The sequence below is a fragment of the Phyllostomus discolor genome, chromosome 11 (genome assembly GCF_004126475.2).
Source record: "Phyllostomus discolor isolate MPI-MPIP mPhyDis1 chromosome 11, mPhyDis1.pri.v3, whole genome shotgun sequence".
In the NCBI taxonomy this organism is placed as follows: Eukaryota; Metazoa; Chordata; class Mammalia; order Chiroptera; family Phyllostomidae; genus Phyllostomus; species Phyllostomus discolor.
The window spans coordinates 24,518,933-24,539,278 of NC_040913.2; the positions used below are offsets into that span (position 1 = coordinate 24,518,933).

The 20,346-nt window shown below is 39.0% G+C and overlaps 1 long non-coding RNA gene across 1 annotated transcript; it reads left to right on the forward strand.

Moving 5' to 3' along the window:
* Nucleotides 1-1,537: 1,537 nt before the first annotated feature.
* On the forward strand, nucleotides 1,538-20,319 carry LOC118497243. Its single transcript, XR_004899773.1, has 3 exons — nucleotides 1,538-1,666; nucleotides 9,757-9,763; nucleotides 20,309-20,319. It is a non-coding gene; the product is annotated as an uncharacterized LOC118497243 (long non-coding RNA).
* Nucleotides 20,320-20,346: the final 27 nt, after the last annotated feature.

The window sequence follows — 20,346 nt, forward strand, 5'->3', positions numbered from 1 at the left end:
TAATTATTATGCATTTAACAATCTTTTAGTTTTAAGCATTAGACACATATTGAAAGCACTCAAAATAAAGAGTCATACATGTTTTCCTAAGGAATGAAATGCACTGAACCCCTAGCACACGCTCTAGAATAAAGTAGTAGCATAAACTTTAGACTTCCAGCTCACACTGAAAGCAGTTAGAAATCAAGGCTCATGAACTTTAGTTGTTATATGTTCTATAACTATCTATATCTAAATAGACATCTATCTATAGAGAGAAAGACAGGAAAATAATTTTCAGTTATCTGGCTGCTGTATAACAAATTATGTCAACATTTTAATTGGCATAAAACAGCACACATTTTATTGTGTGTGTGGTTTTGTGGGTCTGCAATTAGGGAAAAGCACTGCGGGAATGACTAATTCCCTGCTCCTGGATGACCAAGGCCTCAAATGGGGTGGGGGGCAAACAACTGAGTTGGCTGTGTCAGAGAAAACTTGCATCGGACAGAGCTAAATAGGCAAGGGGACTTCATTTAAGACTATTGCAATAAGGGAGAGGAACTGACCTCAGCTCCATGAAAACAAAAGGTGGGAGGATTTTTAAATGCTGGGTGAGCTAACAAAAATGCTGAATAGCCCTGACTTGTGTGACTAAGTTGGTTGGATGTCATTCCACAAAGCAAAAGACCACCAGTTTGATTCTGGTTAGAGCATATGCCTGGGTTGCAGGTTCGGCACCCGATTGGGGTGCATACGAGAGGCAACTAATTGATGTTCCTTTCCCTCTCATTCTCCCTCCTTTCACCTCAGTCTAAAAATAAATAAGTTTTAAAAAATATTTTTTAAATGTTGGATAACCTTAAAAAGGAGGTTGACCAATACGATTAGGCCTTCTCTGCTTGCTACCTTAGGCAATTCCCTCCTCACAGAGATTGGAAGATAGGAAGTCTACCATTCTTGATGCTTACATTTCTAAAGAATGGCTCCTTGGTTCCAGAGAAAGGAATGCTGGAGTTGGCAAGAAGCTAGGAGATGTACATCTCAACAGAATTTACAGTTGTAAGTTTTGTAAAGTAAGAGCTCAGAGAAAAGGGAGATGAGTGGCTTGTAGTTAGGAAGAAGCCTATCTAAAGTTTAGTCAAGCTGAGGAAACATTAAGGCCGTCTTGGTCAGTTGTGTGACTTGACTGGAGCCATATGTCGAAGGCTTTAATTCTGATGTTGGCTGGTTCTTTTAGTGCTTCTCCCTATCATATGCATGATGCCTTCTTCATTCACATCTTGTTCCTGGTCTGGAATAGCTTGAATGGTTAAGGTATTTGGGCTTCTCTCTGTCCATATGGCTTCTCCCTCTCCAAAAGGGCTTCACCATTTTTCCCCCCATAAATAACAGTCTTTAGGTGGTTACACTTCTTACATGGCATTTAACTTCCCCCAGAGCAAGTATTCTAAGAAGCATGGACAACAATTGCAATACTTCTTATCATAGTAGACAGCTAGACAGGCATGAGCAGAGCAAGGCCACCAGGCCACAGACAAATGGTCACCAGGGTAGAAAGCTTCAGGTGCCTAGCAATGGGCAAAACTAGGAAAACAAAGACTTTGCCCACAAGGTAACCTTTCTTCCCCTAGCATATTGCTGTTCCTGTGGTTTAGACCCCCTGACCTTTCATATCACCAGTCATGTGGTTTGGATCCTCCCCTGACATTTCCTCCCCTGGTATGTTGCTAGTCAGGTGGGTTAGGCCCCTTAAAGGGGGACAAAATATGGGAGCCAAAGAAGAGCCATTAAGCATTAAGCCCTCAGGACAATGAGGTTTTGCCTTGCATCAGAAACATCTAGGCCTCAGTTGTGTTTCAGCTCCACGCCCCGAAAAGCAGCACAACCAGACAAGTAATGCCACGGCTGGCATTAGGACCAGCTGCATTGACTAATGATCCTCTGATCTGGTGCCAACCAATCAGTGGAGACACCCAGTGGAGACTATGGGACACACCCAGAAAGCTGATGAATATTCTACTGAGATCCCCTGAGACCTCCTGACAAAACCCTTCAAGAGTAAAAATCTAGAACATGCTCACTCTCTATAGAGCACACTCACTTGACTTCATTTTGAGTGAACTTTGCTTTCTTTTTCCTAAGCTCCAAGGACCCTTCTTTTGCCTCTGTAGCTTGTTTCCTGAGCCCGTTTCTTCTATGGCACACTTCTTCTACCTCTGCGACTTTCTATATAAGCTTCCTTGTATAGTTTGAGTCTTGGCTATGAACTCTATCCTAGCCAGAAGTCAAGTTCCGAGGTTGTTGAACCAAGTCCAGTCTGACGTCACCAGTCTAACACTTGGTGCCATTTTGCCATCAATTTTATGACCTAGCATTTGATTTCCAGAATGTGACTTGTACCATTTTATTGGTCAAGTCACTGAGTTAGCCTAGATTTAGGGGGTGGGGACTTATACTCCACCTCATTATACTCAATTGATAGGGGACTCAAGATTTGGAAAACTTTAGCTTAAGGTAAAATGCTGTTAAGTCTAGCAAGTAATGTGTATGTTAAGCTTTTGTTTCAGAAACTAGAGATAAGGCCCATCCTGGCTCCTGGGAAAAGCAGCCGACCTCCTGGGGCACTGGCTAGAGATTACAGCCTGGGGACAAGTTGGAGGCATTCAGGCCTTTTGTGTTAACCACCACCCCTTTGGGAACAGCTAACTGCCCAGAACAGGAAGGCTGCAGCTTTGCTCACCTAATCCTCCCCAAATTTCAAAGCCCTCACCGCACCTTGCTAGTCCTCCCCCAACCCCCTTATAAAAGATCTGGCCAGGAAAGAGAAGGCAAGATGGTTTGTTAGGGTATGAACCTGCCATCTTCTCGGATCGCAGGACATCTGAATAAAGCGCCCATAAAAGATTCAATCGCTGTCATTGCTTATTGGATTTGGTAGTGACAGGCAGTCCGAATGCCGGTGTCTTTTCCAGTTACACAATGAGAGAAATAGCAAAGAACCCATGGCCATCTTTAATCTAGTACCACTATGTAGATGGAGCAGCAGAGCTATACTTGCATAGTCAGTTATATGTTGTAGGTTATATGGCATCAGTACATTGCCTGAGTCTTGTATACAAGTATGGAATCAGGTAAAAAGCACAACTGAAAATGAACTATACTTCAGAAGTGACGAATGCAGTAACTGTTGAATGGATAATCCTAGTGCAGTGTTTGTTACAAGTAGCCATCTGACCTTTAAAAATCAGTTAATTTTGAAGGCTCCTTCCTAGTCTAAAATTCAGTGACTTCAATTACTGGTATTGCCTTGATTTGTATTGTTAAGCAGGCTCTGAGAACACATATAAAAGGCCCAATAACCACCCTCATTAATTCACCATTAAAACTTTGATCATGGTAATTTAAGGACTTTGAAACTCTAGGAAGAAAAACAATGCATCACAGATAGATGTGGCTATTGTAAATAGTAATGAAAATACATTTCTTCTTAATGAATCCGTTCCAGATTAGTTTCATCAGTAATCTCCTGTTCCTCCGTGCAGTGGGGAGGTTTCTGTTTGGTTTGGTTTTGACTTTATCTGACTCCCAGGTAGAGCATTCTCACCTTTGTAGAAGTAGGAGTCATCTCATTGATTGTCTTGAGTAAAAGGAAATGGCTCATGCATCTTTTCTGCATTATAACAAATGTCCTCTTGCATTATAATTGAATGGTGATTGTTGTGTTCAATCAATGGGAAAGGTTAAAGGAGTTCCTCTGCCAGCATTTTTAATGGAGAAGTCGATTAAGATTCAGTTTAATCATTCTGGCTGCCTCAGAATTAAAGCAACAAAGACCATCAATGGCACTATAATTACTAGTCTTTCTGTAAGTTTACACTGCTATTTATGCAGCTATAAATTTTATTATAATGCACAATGCATCTAGGTTAACTCGCTTTATTTGCAATGTAAAATATTTGCTTTATTTGTATGAAGGGGGAAAAAGTGCTCTGATAAAATATATAAAATTCAATCCAATGACTTTCTTAAAAGCCTGGGAATCTCAGTGAATTGGTATGATACTCTGTGTTAAATAGTTTAAAGTCATGGCCTTCACCTTGAGACACTTGAGACATATTTCAGTTTATTGAACATGGAGACTAACATCTCTCCCAGGTGACTGTGAAGGGTCAAATGTATTATTCTAATCCCTGTTCCAAACAGAGAAAAGGTCATTATACAGTACCTACTGCATGTTTTAAAGAATGAAAAATTCACACTGGGGGCGTGGGTGCAAATCTATTTTAGACTTGGCCTTTAAAATGTTTTTTAAATTGAATGATTAAGTGGTGATGAACCAGAAAAAATACCTTGAAATTGATCCCATTTATTAATTAGTTTGCACATGTAAAGGTCTTTCTATAAATAGTCAGAAGACTAGAGAAAATTATTCTTCTTGAATGGAGGAATGACTTTCAAATTAACCTTTTTTCAATACAGAAATAATGCTTATAAACGTGCTGATTATCATCTGATACTTCACCTCACTCCATATACATATAGAAGTCTGTAGAGAAGCTTGTATCTTAAAAGTCATACCTGTCTCATGTTTAACAAGCCATCTGTAAAAAAAAATTGGGGGAAAGGAATTAATTGAAGCAATACCATAGATAGAATTTGTATCCTTTTTTAAAAATCAGTTTTGTCAGTCTTTGTAGAAGTATGAAAAACAATGCTTTAGTGAATTTGAGATATTAAAAACTCAGTTAAAGAGCCTGCAGAGCAAATGAGGAGGACATTTGTGGGGTGAGGAGGAAAAGTATCATTTAATTTAAGCCTATTGAAAGAGAAAACACACACCACCTACCAATCTTCTATCATTCTCCAATAAAAAAATTAAACTTTTCCAGTTATTTAGGTCTTCTAGAATTGTCTTGTGACAAAAGGAAAAAAATTATTGCTGAAAAAGGAGCCTCATTCCCAAAACTTTCATTTTATTATGAAAAAGTTTCAATATATGAAATGTTTCATATATTGAAAAAACCCATAGCCTGTGAAAAGTTCCATTTTTCTCTGTTACAAACTACCTCATAGAGACATAAGTCTGGAACCCATCTGTCTGTCCTTCCAGTTTCTCTACTTTGTTATACTGTTACTAGTTTAGATAGTAGGGGTCTTGGTAACCCTTCTGTGGGCACTTGGCCCCAGAAGTATCCTTGGTCCTTCTCAGGGTTGTTTTCTCCACTCAGAGTCTCTGAGCCAAAAACCAAACTGAAGCTGAGCCGTTCAATGGCCAGAGAATGAAGAAGTGGAAATCAGGAGTTAACCTCACAGATCATCTTCTGATTCTAGGGAAGTCTTGGGGAGATTATGAGGGCAACATAATTAGGGGGATACACATGCCTAGTTTTCTGAGAATGGGTGGGTCTCTTCCCAGAACTGGGGCACCATCCCTTTCCTTTCCTTATGGTTCAAGTTGGACCTGTCATGTTGCCAGCCCTGCATCAGTTAGCATGCTGATGTCATGTAATCAGGGTGTGCTGAAGTTCAGGGTCTCCTGCAGGTCAGATTCAGTGCCATCTTGGCTCATGCTAGCTCTGGTCAGTTTTTTTGTTATTCTAGTCCTCTTCCTTCTTTTTGTGGTATTCCAGTAACTGAAGTGGAAAGACAAAGTATTCACAGTTTTAACAACCAGGGGCCTACAGCCATGGTTGGTGTCAGACTACATTCTAGAGTCTATGTTTGATTTTCATATGCACCAAGTTCTAAATCTACTATATTTTGCCTTTGGACATATTCAATTATTAGTCCTTTTAAAAGACAACTACTGCCTTTGATTTTTTTACAGGAAACCAAGGGAAAGGAACTAATGCATTTTTTTTTGTGGAAGTGCTATATGCTTATCAGTATGTCTGGTGTGTTACCCTGGAACTTTAAATCTTTTTAACAGTCCTATCCAGTAAGTATGATTGACTCAGTTTTTGACATAAAAACAGGTTCAGAGGGGTAAATTACTTGTCCAAGTTTATGAATTTTATACTTGCAAGGCCATGGTTTTCTGACTTAAAAATCCATGTTGTTTCCAAGACAACATGGCACATCCTTGGTAACAGTGGTTACTACACCCTCAAATTTAGACAATAAAGTATTTACCCTGGTTGGTGTGGCTCAGCGGATTGAGCACTGGTCTGCAAACCCAAAGGTCACAGGCTCAATTCCCAGTCACAGCACATGCCTGAGCTATGGGCCAGGTCCCTGGTTGTGGAGCATGGGAGAGGCAACCAATTGATGTTTCTCTAACACATTGGTGTTTCTCTCCCTCCCTTCCCCTCTCTCTAAAAAATTAATAAAATCCTAAAACAAAGAAAAAGTAGACAATAACATATTTATGGTATACCTTTGATTGTCAGAGAAAGCCACATAAATTGATTTTTAAAAGTATGCATGTAGTTTTATAAGTTTTTTTCTCTCATTTGTGGACATACAATGAATTTCAATTTCACTAATAAAGTGTGATATCTTTTCCTGTTGAAATTATGAAAATTGGATTTTATTGTAAGGTATATTAGGAAAGATAGATAAAGTCATGGAAAAGCTCTTATAATAACAAATTCTTTGGGAACATATAAACATTTTTCTCCTACATCTAAATAACTTATTTCTAATATCTAAATGGCATTTCAAATGAACAAAATTTGTACTATAAAGCTCTAGAAATTGTACATGATGTATATAATCACAACTAATAGATTTTTAACTTTGTTTAAAATAAGTCTATAAATGCAGAGTTCATGAAAACCAAAAAACATGGAAAAGGAAAACATTTGGCTCATGAATATCAAAAATCATGTATCATTAAGTCTACGCTAATTCAAATTCTTGTCTTCTACAAAATTCAGAATTTGTGTTTTAAATTTGCAAAGCTTGCCTATTACTTTGTTAGAAGTTAATATACAGTATTTACTTGTACCCAAATAAAAGTGATCCTGTTTAATAGTGATCATTTAATGGGCACTCTCTCTAATTAGGGCATTCTAGTGTATAAGTATGGAATTAAATCTAATTTAAAAAGTATATACATTTATATATGTAATCTTTTTTTAGAATGGTTGTTGTCAGAGGCTGGGGAAGAGGCAGTGGAGCATTGTTTAATGTGTATGAGTTTTAGTTTTGCAAGATAAAAAGAATTCTGGAGATTGGTTGTACAACAGTGTGAATGCACATAACACTACTGAAATGTACACTTAAATATGGTTAAGAAGGTAAATTTTATGTGATGTGTACTTGACCATAATTTTTAAAAGTATCTTTTAATAAGAGTATAGATGCTTTCAAAACTATTTCTTGACCTTCTTAGCTTTATACATACATAAAGGCTTATCGCCATATATATGTGGATCAGACATAGAATTCCAGTAGAAATGCATTTTCTATTGTCATTTGTTTACCAGTCGACTTTTTCATCAGTTTTGAATTACACGTAACAGGACCATTATGAGACACTTTCCATCCCAACATGGGTTTAAACATATTCAATAATTTCTCACTTACATGAGGTCATCATTCTGTAAAAACACTCCAAGTTGTGTAGTGACATCAGCCTGACCCGGGGCCAACTCAGGGCACTTGTTTACTAGAAATATTCAACATCGACAGACATCCAAAGCAACCAATTGGCAACAGTTACAAGGTGAATGATACAAATATTCCCTACAGTTGTTTGGGATATTGAGGGGAACGTTTACAAAATGACTGGTCATTACTGGGTTTTGTCCACCACATTAAGACCTGTGTTTAGAAAGGTAACTCTGGTGGCATTATGAAGATTTGTTGACTGAAAGGAGTTACACAGGGCAGAGAACAAGGTGAGAAAGAGAGGGGTAGAAAATACCCCTCAAGGTGGGGGGAGGTGAAGACAGTAGGGACAGGGTAGGGGGCAGCGGAATAGGGTAGGTAGAGAACGGAATAAGCTGGCTGACTGGCAAACAGCTGGATAATAGGGGTTAAGGAGAGATATAGGACTCTAAATTTCATTACTTAGACAAGTAAGTGGATTAAACTGTCATTTCAATGAGCAGTGAGGGCCTAATATATTATTTTTCCCTTTGTTCATAATATTTGAACATATTTACTGCATTCAAACAAAATTACATTTTTTTAAAGATTTTATTTATTTATTTATTTTGAGAGAGAGAGAGAGAGAGAGAGAGAGAGAGAGAGAGAGAGAGAGAGAAACATCAATGTGCGGTTGCTGGGGGTCATGGCCTGCAACCTAGGCATGTGCCCTGACTGGGAATCAAACCTGCAATGCCTGGTTCACAGCCCGCGCCCAATCCACTTAGCTACGCCAGCCAGGGCACAAAATTACAATTTAATAAAATATCAAAAATAAGCTTTAACTTTTGTCACTTTGATTAGGTTGGTAGCCAGGTTAATGAAGAATAATTATCTGATAAAGCTTATCCATTTAGATTTCTCTAGTGGACTGCTTATGCTTTGATGTTTAACTTCAAACTCACTCTACCAAACTCTAATTAATGATAGCCATGATGCAGTGTTTCGAGTGATATATACTGATGTCTGCAACATATTTTAATTGGATCAAAAATAAAATGATATATGGTAAAACAAACAGTAACATGTTAACAATTAAAATTTAGAAGATGGTTATATGAGTGTTCACTGTGTAATTCTTTCAACTTTATGTTTGATAATTATTGTAATATTTTACAGGGGGAAAATCACTCTACCAGACTTCCATCTTCCCAGCTCTAATTTGAGCCCCACCCATTTTCTGAGAATTAGTCACTTCCCCTCACCCAATGCCAGCCATGAGCTTGGGTTCATTACCTTGGCTACATTCATTGACCTGATCAAAGTTGCTGGTCTCTGAGCAGTCAGATATCCTGCCACAAACCAGTTGGAGTCTTTTTCGAATATGTTTTTTCTGGAGAAAGTGGAGAAGAGTCTGTATCCTTCACAGAGAAAGTGCAAGGTTGTAAACCTGAAAGCAGGCAATTCCCAGGTTTCAATGAGAAGCATGAGAGAGTAAATTTAATGCCAAGAGAAAGGCAAAGCTGACACGTAATGAAACTGAGTCTCCTTGCATGCTGAGACAGGATGTCTCCAGAGATAATGACGTCTGTTCAGGTTCCTACGGTCACCAGGGCTCCCCAGATCCCTGCAGTCCTTTCTTGGATCCTGTGAACATTCCAGAATACTTCCAATGAATCTTCCCTTTTGAAATGTTACTTTGTTTAATCTAGTTTAGGTTAGGTTTCTGTGTCTTGTAACAAAGAGTACTGGACTAATACCAGTGTGTGTATTTGTGTGTATATATACACATTTATTGAAAAAGATACAAGAGACAGGAAACAGTATGTGTATGACAATAACACCTCAGTCCCCTTCAAAGTATGCACTTTGGGACCTCACACTGTTCTCCCTGTCTCCATCAACTGTCTTGTCGTATTTTTTGGAATCTCACTGACTGTGTGAAATGTCTTCCCTTTCAAAGGTGATTTTAGTTTTGGGAAAAGCCAGAAGTCACAGGGCACCAAATCTGGGCTGTAGGGGCTGAGTCACCTGAGTGATGTGATGTTTCACCAACACACTCTACATGAGATGTGCTGCATGAGTGGGCACATTGTTATGATGAAGCAGCCAATCACCAGTTGCCCATAGCTGCAGCCTTCTGAATCATCTGAATAGTTTCTGCATAGAAATGTTCAAGTTTAATGCAAAATCTGATGCAGATTCATTGCTCTACTCTCTCAGTAATTTTGAATGCAATAGCCACACAGTACACATGCTCATTCAGTGGTGTCTACTGCCCCCACTGTCTAGTAGAGTGAAATCATCATTGTTCACACATGTGCATTCCAGTCCACTCTCCTTGTGTGCCAGGTTACATCAATGTCACACAAAGCATTCTCGTTATATTAACAATAGCTGGGCTTTTTCTGGACAGACCTTGAAAAAATGTATATCCTGAACTGCAAAATTTGTGGTAATTTGTTATGTGGCAAGAGAAAACTAATACAGATTTGTAAATGCATACCACATGCCAGGTATTATGTTAGAAGGCTTAGTCCACTATCTCATGTTACCTTTGCAACAGTTTTAAATCTTACATCCTAATATTGTAACCATTTCACAGGTGATAAATTGGATAAAAATGGAGATTTGGATAGATTTATTTATAACATTATCATAGAGATAGAAGTTATAGCCCTGACCATACTCCAAAACTCTGGCCCCGAAGCCTGTGGGCCACTCTGCCTCACGGTGTGTTCCTCAGACTCTCTCCTCACTGATGAATCCACATCATACTGTTTTCATACAGGCCTGAACAATTGTCAAAGCCTAGTATTTGCTTTGGAATCACACTCTTTTCACTGTCCTCCCTTCCCCCCAAATTTTCCCCAAATCATGTCACCACATCGTCTTCAGATTCTTTGATAGCTCCAAAATGCCTGTGGGAGAAAGGTTATGCTAGTTGGAAGTATGTTCAAAACTTTCCATAATCTGGCTACTTAGGTTTAGCCAAAGAAAGTTTAGATGTGACGTGAAACCTTTACTCTATTTACCTCAATGGGGTAAAAAAATGTAAGGGGAAGTTGCTTCAGAGCATTGCTTCTTCAGATTTCGTAGATGCAGCTGAACTGTGGCTGTTCTATTCATTGTAAGAGTAAGATTGAGTAATATATCTCAATGCTAACTGGCTTGTAAGCGCTGAGAAGATGAGTGTGCCAGAATGGAAATCATATGGGCTGGGAATTCCCCTTCTGTTGACCACAGAAGGTATAGGCATAATCTATCAAGAACAGAATGCATGCCATACTTTGTTCATTAGCATTTAAAGAGGATGCTTGGCATCAGACAACAAATACAATACTTGCAAGATCTTGGCAGCAGAATATTTTGTCAGTTAATGACAATCCACAGCTTTTAAGAAAAAGACTAATGCCCAATGTTCTGTTGAAGTTGTTTCATTTTCACTAATGAAAATAAAAGGAAATGAAATTAAAACCCTTGCTCTTCCAAACACCACACTTCCACCATGGCAGTCAAACAGTAAGGAAAAACATGAATATTCTCTAAACAGCAGAGAGAAAATATGCTTCAGAAACTCTCAAGAGCTGACAAATCACAACAGTGTACAAATTAGCCAACACAGGCACAACATGGCAGAAGAAGTCTGGTCGGAAGGAGGACGGTCTGGTGACAAGCAGGATAAGAACAGGTATCATGTGGATTCGATCATAATATATACGTAACTTAATTATATCTTGGCCTTTATCTGGTTTGTTAATGATAATGTTCCTATTTACACACATCAGGAACTCAGCAATATTCTTAATACAGTCAGCCTTTTGTATTCACTGGCTCTGTCTCTGGGTTCAACCAACTGTGGGTCAAAAATATTTGGGAAAAAATGTGTTGTTGCTGACGTGTACTATGTACATTCAATTTATTTGTATGTGAGTGTAATGTACAATGGTTATGTCTGTACAGAACATGTACAGACTTACTTTTTTTCTTTATTCTCTAAAGAACATAGTGTAACAATTATTTACATGGTATTTACATTGCATTAGGATAATAAGTAATCTAGAAATTACTTAAAGTATACAGGAGGAGTGCATAGGTTATATACAAATACTACATCCTTTTATGCAAGGTGTTTGAGTATCCACAAGTTTAGGTACTTGCAGGGGTCTTGGAGCCAATACCCCACGGATACCGAGGGACGACTGTAGTATGATATATATACACATACAGGTATGTGCACATACATACATGTATATTTGACTATGTTCAATACTGCTACCTTCAAAACTGATAATGATTTCAAAATAAACACTAGTTTCTAAAATTTAGTAACTTAAATATGCAGTCAAAAAATAAAATTTAAAATAATGTGGTGACTTTATTTAATATGTATGTATATATCATTAAAACATTATATATAAATGTGTATAAATGCATTACATTGTAATCATATTAACATGAATGTGTAAAAATATGTTGCATTATATATTTAAAAATATAAAACAATGTCATCAGGGGCCAGGGGAAACAGCAGCACACCACACATTCCCAAGAGAGCTAAACAAAACAGACTTTTTAGAAAACAATTCTGTTATGGGTAATGTTTATGCCTATTAATCCAGTAATTCCTCTTCTGTGATACATTCAGAAAAAAATGTAGAAAGATGTCAATTCACAAAAAATCTCCTGTCTATGTTATTTATAAAAATAATTTGATATATCATTATTCCAATGAATGGAGAATAATGAATTCTTTGTTAGAGCCAGATGATAAAATATTATCAACCCATTAATATCATGTCTACAAAGAGATATTTATCCAGTGGCTAAAATAATTATTACTGATTCATGTGCTTATTCAGCTTATTTAATCAAAGTCTAAAATGTACCAGACCCTGGGCTAGGTACTTGTATAGAAAATGCTTCCAATATGTAAAAGGAAGACACATGTATAAAAAAAATTGACTAAATTGTTACATATTTCTTGATAGATGAGTGTACAATTGTGGGAGAAGGGTGGTTACAGTGACCCTATGTGGGGCGGAGGTGAGGGGGCCACAGGCTAAGATTTTCAAGAAGACAAGGCTTACAGTAGCCCTTGAAAAAGTAGTTCTGTGATGTTAAGTTGCATGGCAAACAGAAAACCATACATAAAATCAATCTAATCATGTATGTGTATAGCTGTATCTGTGTCATGGAATTATGAGGGGCTGTTAGGTTCTTCATTAGAGTTTTTTCTGTATTTTCCATTATTTTCACAGTGAATAGACATCCTTTTTCACTATAATATTTTAATAAATAAATATAAAGGAACCTGTAGGTACTTGCTTGGCTGTGTGGAGCTGGGGTCAGTGCCGAGAATGCTGGTTCCTGGCACTCCCCACGCTGCAAACACAAGAAGAGGTGCCCTGCTTCCAGCAGCCCCAGCCACCCACAGCACACCATATGGCATCCTGGGCACAAAGCAGCTTTTATGTTATCCTCACGTCTCATGGAGACCCACATGAAATATCTCCTTCTGCCAAGGACCCTCTTCTCTGTGGGGATTACAGGTTAATGTGTAGGTTTTGTGTGGACCAGTATCAGTCAGACCTCACGGTTTCCTCCACAGTCCCTACAACTGTCCTTAGGTGAGTGACAAGACTCCTTTTCATTCTTCTTTGCTAAACACTCCGATGACAAAGGTGTTTCTGAGTGTCCCAGCTACAGTACAGTTAAACTTAAGGTTCAGGCTGGCACCCTGCTTTACAGTTTCAGGTATGGAAAGATTAAAGCCAAGAATGAGGTAAATCATACAGAAACTCAAAAAGACAATCAGTAAAAACAATGAAGCTTTAAGAAACAAAAATTTCAGTAGGAAGAACTATGATGCTGCTCAGGTCTTGTATTCATTATGACAATTTTCATTACACCAACCTGGCTTTATACACCTGTCGCTTCTTGGTTGGAAGCCAGTTTGAAGGGGCATGCGCAGGGGCATGCACTGGCCTGAGAACCAAGAGCCGTGAAACGCTCCTGCCTATGGAAAAGGGCAGCCCTGAGAAGAAACAAACGGAGCTGCAAGATTGAACGTAACAAGGCAGAACTGAAGGATGAAAGACATTTTATCACATCTCAACAGGGACAGGAAAACTTCTCTGGGTCTTGAGGAACAGCAGGGCTGAGGAGAGATGACATTAAGGCCCACCTCACTCTTTGTTATAACACAGTACCTGCTGACCTTATCAATCTAGAAAATTAAATAATCATTCAAAGGGATGAGCAAGGAAGTGGTGAACTTTTTTTCTTTTAACTTATAAACTCTCAGGTGGGCCTGGGTATCTTCGCATCATTACAATGAACTCTGTTGAGATAGAGAAACTGTGATGAACCAGACACTGTACCAGGACGAGACATGCTAAGTTGAATGAGAAATAGTCTCCAGTCAGATCAGGGTGACAAACAGGCAGAAAAACAGTCACACTCCCGTGTGGTAAATGCTATTGGGTAGTAATGCTATTGGGACAAAATGAGTTGGGATCAGAAGGAAAAGAGAGCTCTCAGGAGTGGTAGAGGGGACTTAGACGAGAGGGGACATTTAACCTGTGTCTCAAAAGGTAATTTGAAATTTCCAAAAGAAGGAGGACAGTAAAAGGCCTGTCAGGCAGCAGGAAGATCCCGAACAAAGGCAGAGAGGCATGAAAAAGATGGCACTTTGTGTAAAAGAGTTCAAGCGATTAGATGATACGTCGAGCACAGCACGGGGCCAGACTAGAGTGGAGCTCATTTTAAGAGACAAATGTGGCTGTGTTATCCCAAACTGGACTAGCACAGCACAAGAAAAAGGGAAAAGCTAGAGAGTATTTCTCCTGACGAACACAGATGAAACAACCTGAAAGAGATGTCAGCATATAGATCTCAGCAGGGTACCAAAAAAAAAAATGCAAAAAAGACTAACAGGCCCTCTGTGGAGAAGGCTTCAGAGGTGCGAAAACTGGTTCATGAATCCTTTTAAAGATTAGAGCCCTGTCTTTTTTATTTTCTTACTGATTATAGGATGTTAGATATTATAAAGTTTTAAACATTTCAAGAACATCTAATGTAGGAAACAAATTTCTACCTTCTAGAGATAATCATTTTTCTTTCCATGCCCCACAAAAATATCAAAATCTCCAGTTCTATCTTTGTTTATATTTTATCTCATTATGTAAAATGGAATCAGCATAATTTATTTTTCACTTTTATGAAAATGTGACAAAGATTTAAAAAATCTATATATTTAAAAATGATAAAAATATTTCAATAGGAAAGTTTGTACTATACAAGCAAATTTTTCTGGATCAAAGAAATATTAATGAGCCATAAAAAGTGAATGTAAAATATTTTACATTCCCCACATCTTATCAATGAAGAGTATTATCAGTCTTTAAAATATCAGCTATTGACCTGTAGAAATATATTTCTATTAACCTACCTTACATTTTTTGATTGTTAGTGAAAGTGACTGTATTTTTATATGTTCATTTAATGTCCCTTTCATGGTCTTTGTGCATTTATTTTTGGGTTGGCGTATTTGTGTGTTCCTATTGATTGACAGGAGCACTACATTTATTGTTCATTCACATATACCAAGAGTCTGACATGTGGCTGACACTCTTCTCAGTATTGGGTATAGAGCAGTGAACGAGGATAGTTTTGCCCTTAGAGAACTGACATTGTATGGGGAGAGGTTAGCAAATAGAATGGTTGGAAATGAGTGTTGAGTTTGTCTGTCTGATTAATCTAAAAGACCACAAAAATTCCTGTTTTGGGGAGACTTATAAGGCTGAGTTTACCAGGTAAAAGTATAGGACACTCAGATAAATCTGAATTTCAGATAAATGATGAATAGTTTTTTAGTGTATAAGCATATCCAATGCAATAGTTTTTATATTTTTATCCCCCAAAATATTGCTTTATATCTACTAAATCTGGCAACTCTAATATAAGGTGCTCTGCCTTTGGTACCAGATTGTCTGACAAATTAGCTAAAACTTATGGGCCCTAATTATAAAAGAGATACTGCAATTCAGTTATTGTGTACTAGCTGTAGTTTGGTTGCATGGGCTACACTCATGTAGCCATCCAAAGTCCTGCCGGGCCTCTGCCTCAGACAGCCTGACAGAATAGAATACACACACTCTTTGTCCTCGCTGAAATGCCTGGAGGACCCTTCCTTCCTTCCCAGTCCAGGCAAGCAGACCCAGTGTTCAGTCATCACCCCTCAAAGCACATACACAGGCATGGCCCTCTCTGCCTTCCCCACTAGGCCAAAGAACTGTAGGAGACAGCAGTGCAGCCCGGATTTGTTCAACGGGTAGAAGTTAAGCATGTCTGTGTTCTCAGTTTAGGTCGTTGAACTAGAAAAATCAATCTTTGACTGAACTAAGGAAATCCATAGATGTTACTTCCTCAAATGTATTTTATTTAATTTCGAGTCACTGAAAAATTCACTTGAGTAGTTCCCCCACAACCAAAGAATAATGTGCGCCAAAGGTGAATTCAAGTCCCAACAGCTTCAGGGACCGAGCTCCCTCCGCAAAGCGTGAGACTGCAGTCTCTCCGGCTTCTACCCCCTCTCCTCGTGTGCCACCCTTCAGCAGCAGCCTCCACCAAGAAGCAGTTCCACCTGTGTTAGTCTAGAGATGACGGCTGAACTGGTATTTCCACTCCTTTTTCTGTGCTACATACGAGATCCGGCCACGCAGTTCCCCAGAGGGGAAAAAGGTCAATCACTATGTGACAGGAGATGAGAGAGGGTCTGAGCAGAACAGAGGGAGGATGGAAACTTTGGTGTCCACGCCAAAGACTCTGAAGGAGAAGTGACATGGGGAGCTGAGAAGAGCTATTGGGAGTTATAGTGAGAAACTGTGTCAGGCCATGTAACACCTCAGGGGTTGGAGCATCTTCATTGAACCATCTGTGTATAGCCTAGGAGCAGGGGTTACAGAGTTTACCACAGGACATAAGCCTCCAGTGAATTTGCAACCTGGAAGCCCCGCGGCAGAGACTACCCCTTATTACTGAATCTTGAAAATCTGTTCCTTGGTCTACAGCGGAGCCAGCATTGCCTCCTTATCCCACAATAGTTGATGGAGATGACGCCAAGCTGGCCAGAACCACCAATGTTCATCAGTGATATCATCTGTTGGAGAAAGAAGTAACAGCGGTCAACAATAAGGGGCCTACCAGGACACTGAGAATGTTCTCTAGTCTTCTCCAAGAGAAAATCAGAAACAGGACTGGGACCTTTGGACTGAGGGAGCCCTCTCTGTTCTTTGGACTGTTCATGGATTGGATTGGAAGCCCCCAGAGATACTAAACATTTTGAATATTTTTCACAAATTGTGGTAAGAACAGATTTTTAACTTTGAAAACCAACAGATGGGATCCTTTTTATACCTAAGCAATAGTTCTGGTTATGCCAGTTATACATACAATTATTTATATGTCTATATGATGAAGACTGTGCCTTCATCTGTATAGCCCCAAATGGACCTGAGTATCTGACAGAGTCTATGTGCAATAAATCTTTCTTAAATAAAAATATAGATTAGTTTCTGACTAATTCCTTTTCATTCTCCCAGTGGAAGAGAAGAAAATGTCATCTTCTGACTGATATGGAGAAGTTTGCTTGCTGACACAGACAAATATTTTTGTTAGTCACAGCTGAGGAATCCAGAAGATACTTACACACGTAAAACTACATTTATAGAACTGACAGAAAAAAATTCCAGGTGTCCTAGAAATATAATCAATTATATTTGACCAATATAATTTTTGCCTCCTGGAAGTTAGCAAATGAAACTTGAAGGAACAAGAAATTTTCAATGTAATTTTTAAAAAAGTACTATATATAACATTTTATAATATCTTTCAAATTCTAAATCAAGAATGGAGATTTAATTTTCAATCTTCTCAAGTTGTTCTTTTTTTCACGATGTTAGATGTTATATAAATGTAATAGGCTTCCAAAAAGAGTTTCTTCTGTTTATTTGTAAGGCTATAAAATTGCTAAAAATGCTGCAATATCCAGCCTTCTACATGTATGCCTATGCACACAGGTGATTGTTTTTTCTTTGAATAAATTTCTAAAGGCTAAACTGCTAGATTAAAGTACAACCGAAAGTAGGTCTGGCTGCCTGCCACTGTGAAAGCCGGTACCGGAGAAGCAGGTGCTGATGCAAAGGGAAGTGGTTTGTTTGCAGATGCAGGAAACCTGGAAGACAAGGGACTCATGTCTCAAATCCCATCTCCCCCTCTCAGTGGAGGCAGAGGTATTTATAAGCAGGGAGAGGGGAAGCAGGACAAAGAGATCAAGGGAGGGGGGTGAAAAGTTCTCTACCTGCAGATGGGCACGGTCCATTCCGATAAGGCAAGTGATGGCCCAGATGTATCGTCCTGGTTAAGTCGTCCTGGCTTCACTCATCCAGGCTCCATGGATGAAGGTCAGCAAATCTCCCAATGTGGGATGCTGGAAGCTCAGTGTCTGTATCTTTTGAAGCTAGTTCCCAGGATTGTTCTACAAACATCTTGTTCATGTACAAGCTTCTCCAAGTCAGCATTTACAGAAACAATGTGAAAGGAATGGTGGGGTGGGTTACAATTTCCCACCAATATAATTTTCCACTGTTGCAGACTTATTGTGCTGATCTGTTTGCAATACATACAAATATCAAATCATTATGTTGTATACCTGAAACTTATATGTCCATTATAACTAAATAAAATAAAAATAAACACAGACAAACCATTTCACCACCATACTATTCTGGCACCTCAAAAAGTCAATACTTCCTATCATAAATTACCCATCATGTTCAAATTTCCCCAACTGCCTAATTTTTAAATTCAGGTTTGTTGATTAACTGATTTGTTGACTGTTGTTGACTAACTGATTTGAATTATAATGTAGACAGAAATCCCCACATTGTGTTTGATGGTTATATCCCTTAATCTATGCTTGCTCTTTTTTCTTCTTTGCAATTCTTTAAAATAATTCTTTATTTTTTAATTATAGTTGACATACAATATCATATTAGTTTCAGGTATACAACATAGTAATTAGACATTTACATACCTCACAAAGTGATCTTCCCCATAAGCCTAGTACCCATCTGACACCATATACAGTTATTACATTATTGGCTCTATATGACTTACTTTTTATCTCCTTGTCTGATTTTATAACTGACACTTTCTTAATTACTTCTTAATCCCTTTAACTTTTAAATCCATTTATCTAACCCCTCTTTCATCTGGCAATCATCACTTAGTTTTTTGTATCTATGAGTTGGTTTCTGTTTTGTTCATTTATTTTTTTTTTGTTTTAGATTCCAAAGATAAGTGAATTATATTGTATTTATCTTTCTCTGACTTATGGCACTTAGCATAACAACCTCCAGCTCTATCCATGTGGTGACAAATGGCAATATTGACTTCCTTTTTATGGCTAAGTAATATTCCATTATAAATATGGGACATCTTTTCTTTATCCATTTGTGTATTGCTGGAAACTAGTCTTCTGATTGCAGCATTTAAACCATCTACATTGAAAAAGACATTGATAGGTGTGACAGCTGGGTGGGGGGGAAGCCAACAGAAAATAATTGTTTCTGCCCGCACTTCTGTCTGGGAGAGAGCGGCCCCTCCAGCCCTGCTCTGAAGCCAGACAGAGCAGGTCCTCCCTGTATGTCCCTGGTGCTTTTCAAGCTGCTGCTCCAATAACTGGAGATCAGAGCAAGTGAGTGTGTCGGTGAGTCAATCTGTGCACCATCCCCTCACAGGAACCCCTGGGACTCCAGGAGGCAGCCCTCTCTTTCACTCAGCTACAGTCCCTGCCAGTTTTCATAGCCAGAAGTTACAGGGATTTCTCTTCTGGCACCGGGACCTTGGGCTGAAGAGCATCAAGTGGGGCTGGGGCCCCCTGCTTTTTGAAAAAGGGCCTCTGCATTCCATATATCTCCCCCGCACCAATTTGTAACTGCCACCCTGTGAGTGTAAGGCCTGCTCCTTTTTCATCTTCAACCCTCCTGCCATTATCAACGTGGCTTCTTCTGAATATCCTTCATTCTATAGGACTTCTGTTTAGCTAGTCTTCGGGCTGTTCTCAAGGAAGACTATTGTGTAATTTAGTTGTAATTTCGATATAATGCTGGGGTAGGGAGGTGAGCACAGTGTTTGCTTACTCTGCTCTCTTGACACAAAGTTCTTCCTTGTAATTTATTTGTAAAAAAAAATCACATCATTTGTCCTTTTGTTATGCTTTGGAATTTGCTGATTGCACCCCATGGTTTTATTTCCCATGCTCCCATGTTCCCACATTCCCATGTTCCCATGCTCCCATGCTCCCGCATTCCCATGTTCCCGTCCCTTGTGTTTCCCATAAACTGGTAGCTATGGGAAGGTTTTAAAGTGCAAGTATCTAGACTCCACCTGAAAATGTATTCAGTGGTGATGTGAATGTGGGTGCTGGGAATCTCTTATTTTTCCTAGATCTCTAGGTGAGTCTGAGTCAGTTTGCCTCATGCTTGGTGATCACCAAACTATCTGACTCTCCTGGTGACCACGAGTCAGCCTCAGTCACAGCAAGTGTCAGAGATAAGACACTAAGTTTTCCATCTCCAGCCGTGGACAGTAGGCAGCGGTCGATGCAGGAAGAGGCATTAACTGTTTTTTGTGGGTTAACTGAGACTCACAGTGGAAACTTTCTGGGATCCCCAGGGCATGTGTCTCCTTCCTCTAATCCAGGCTGGGAAACCTCTTAGGAGACCAGGACCTTCCCTGGCCTGGAGGGTGTGTGTATGTTGGGGG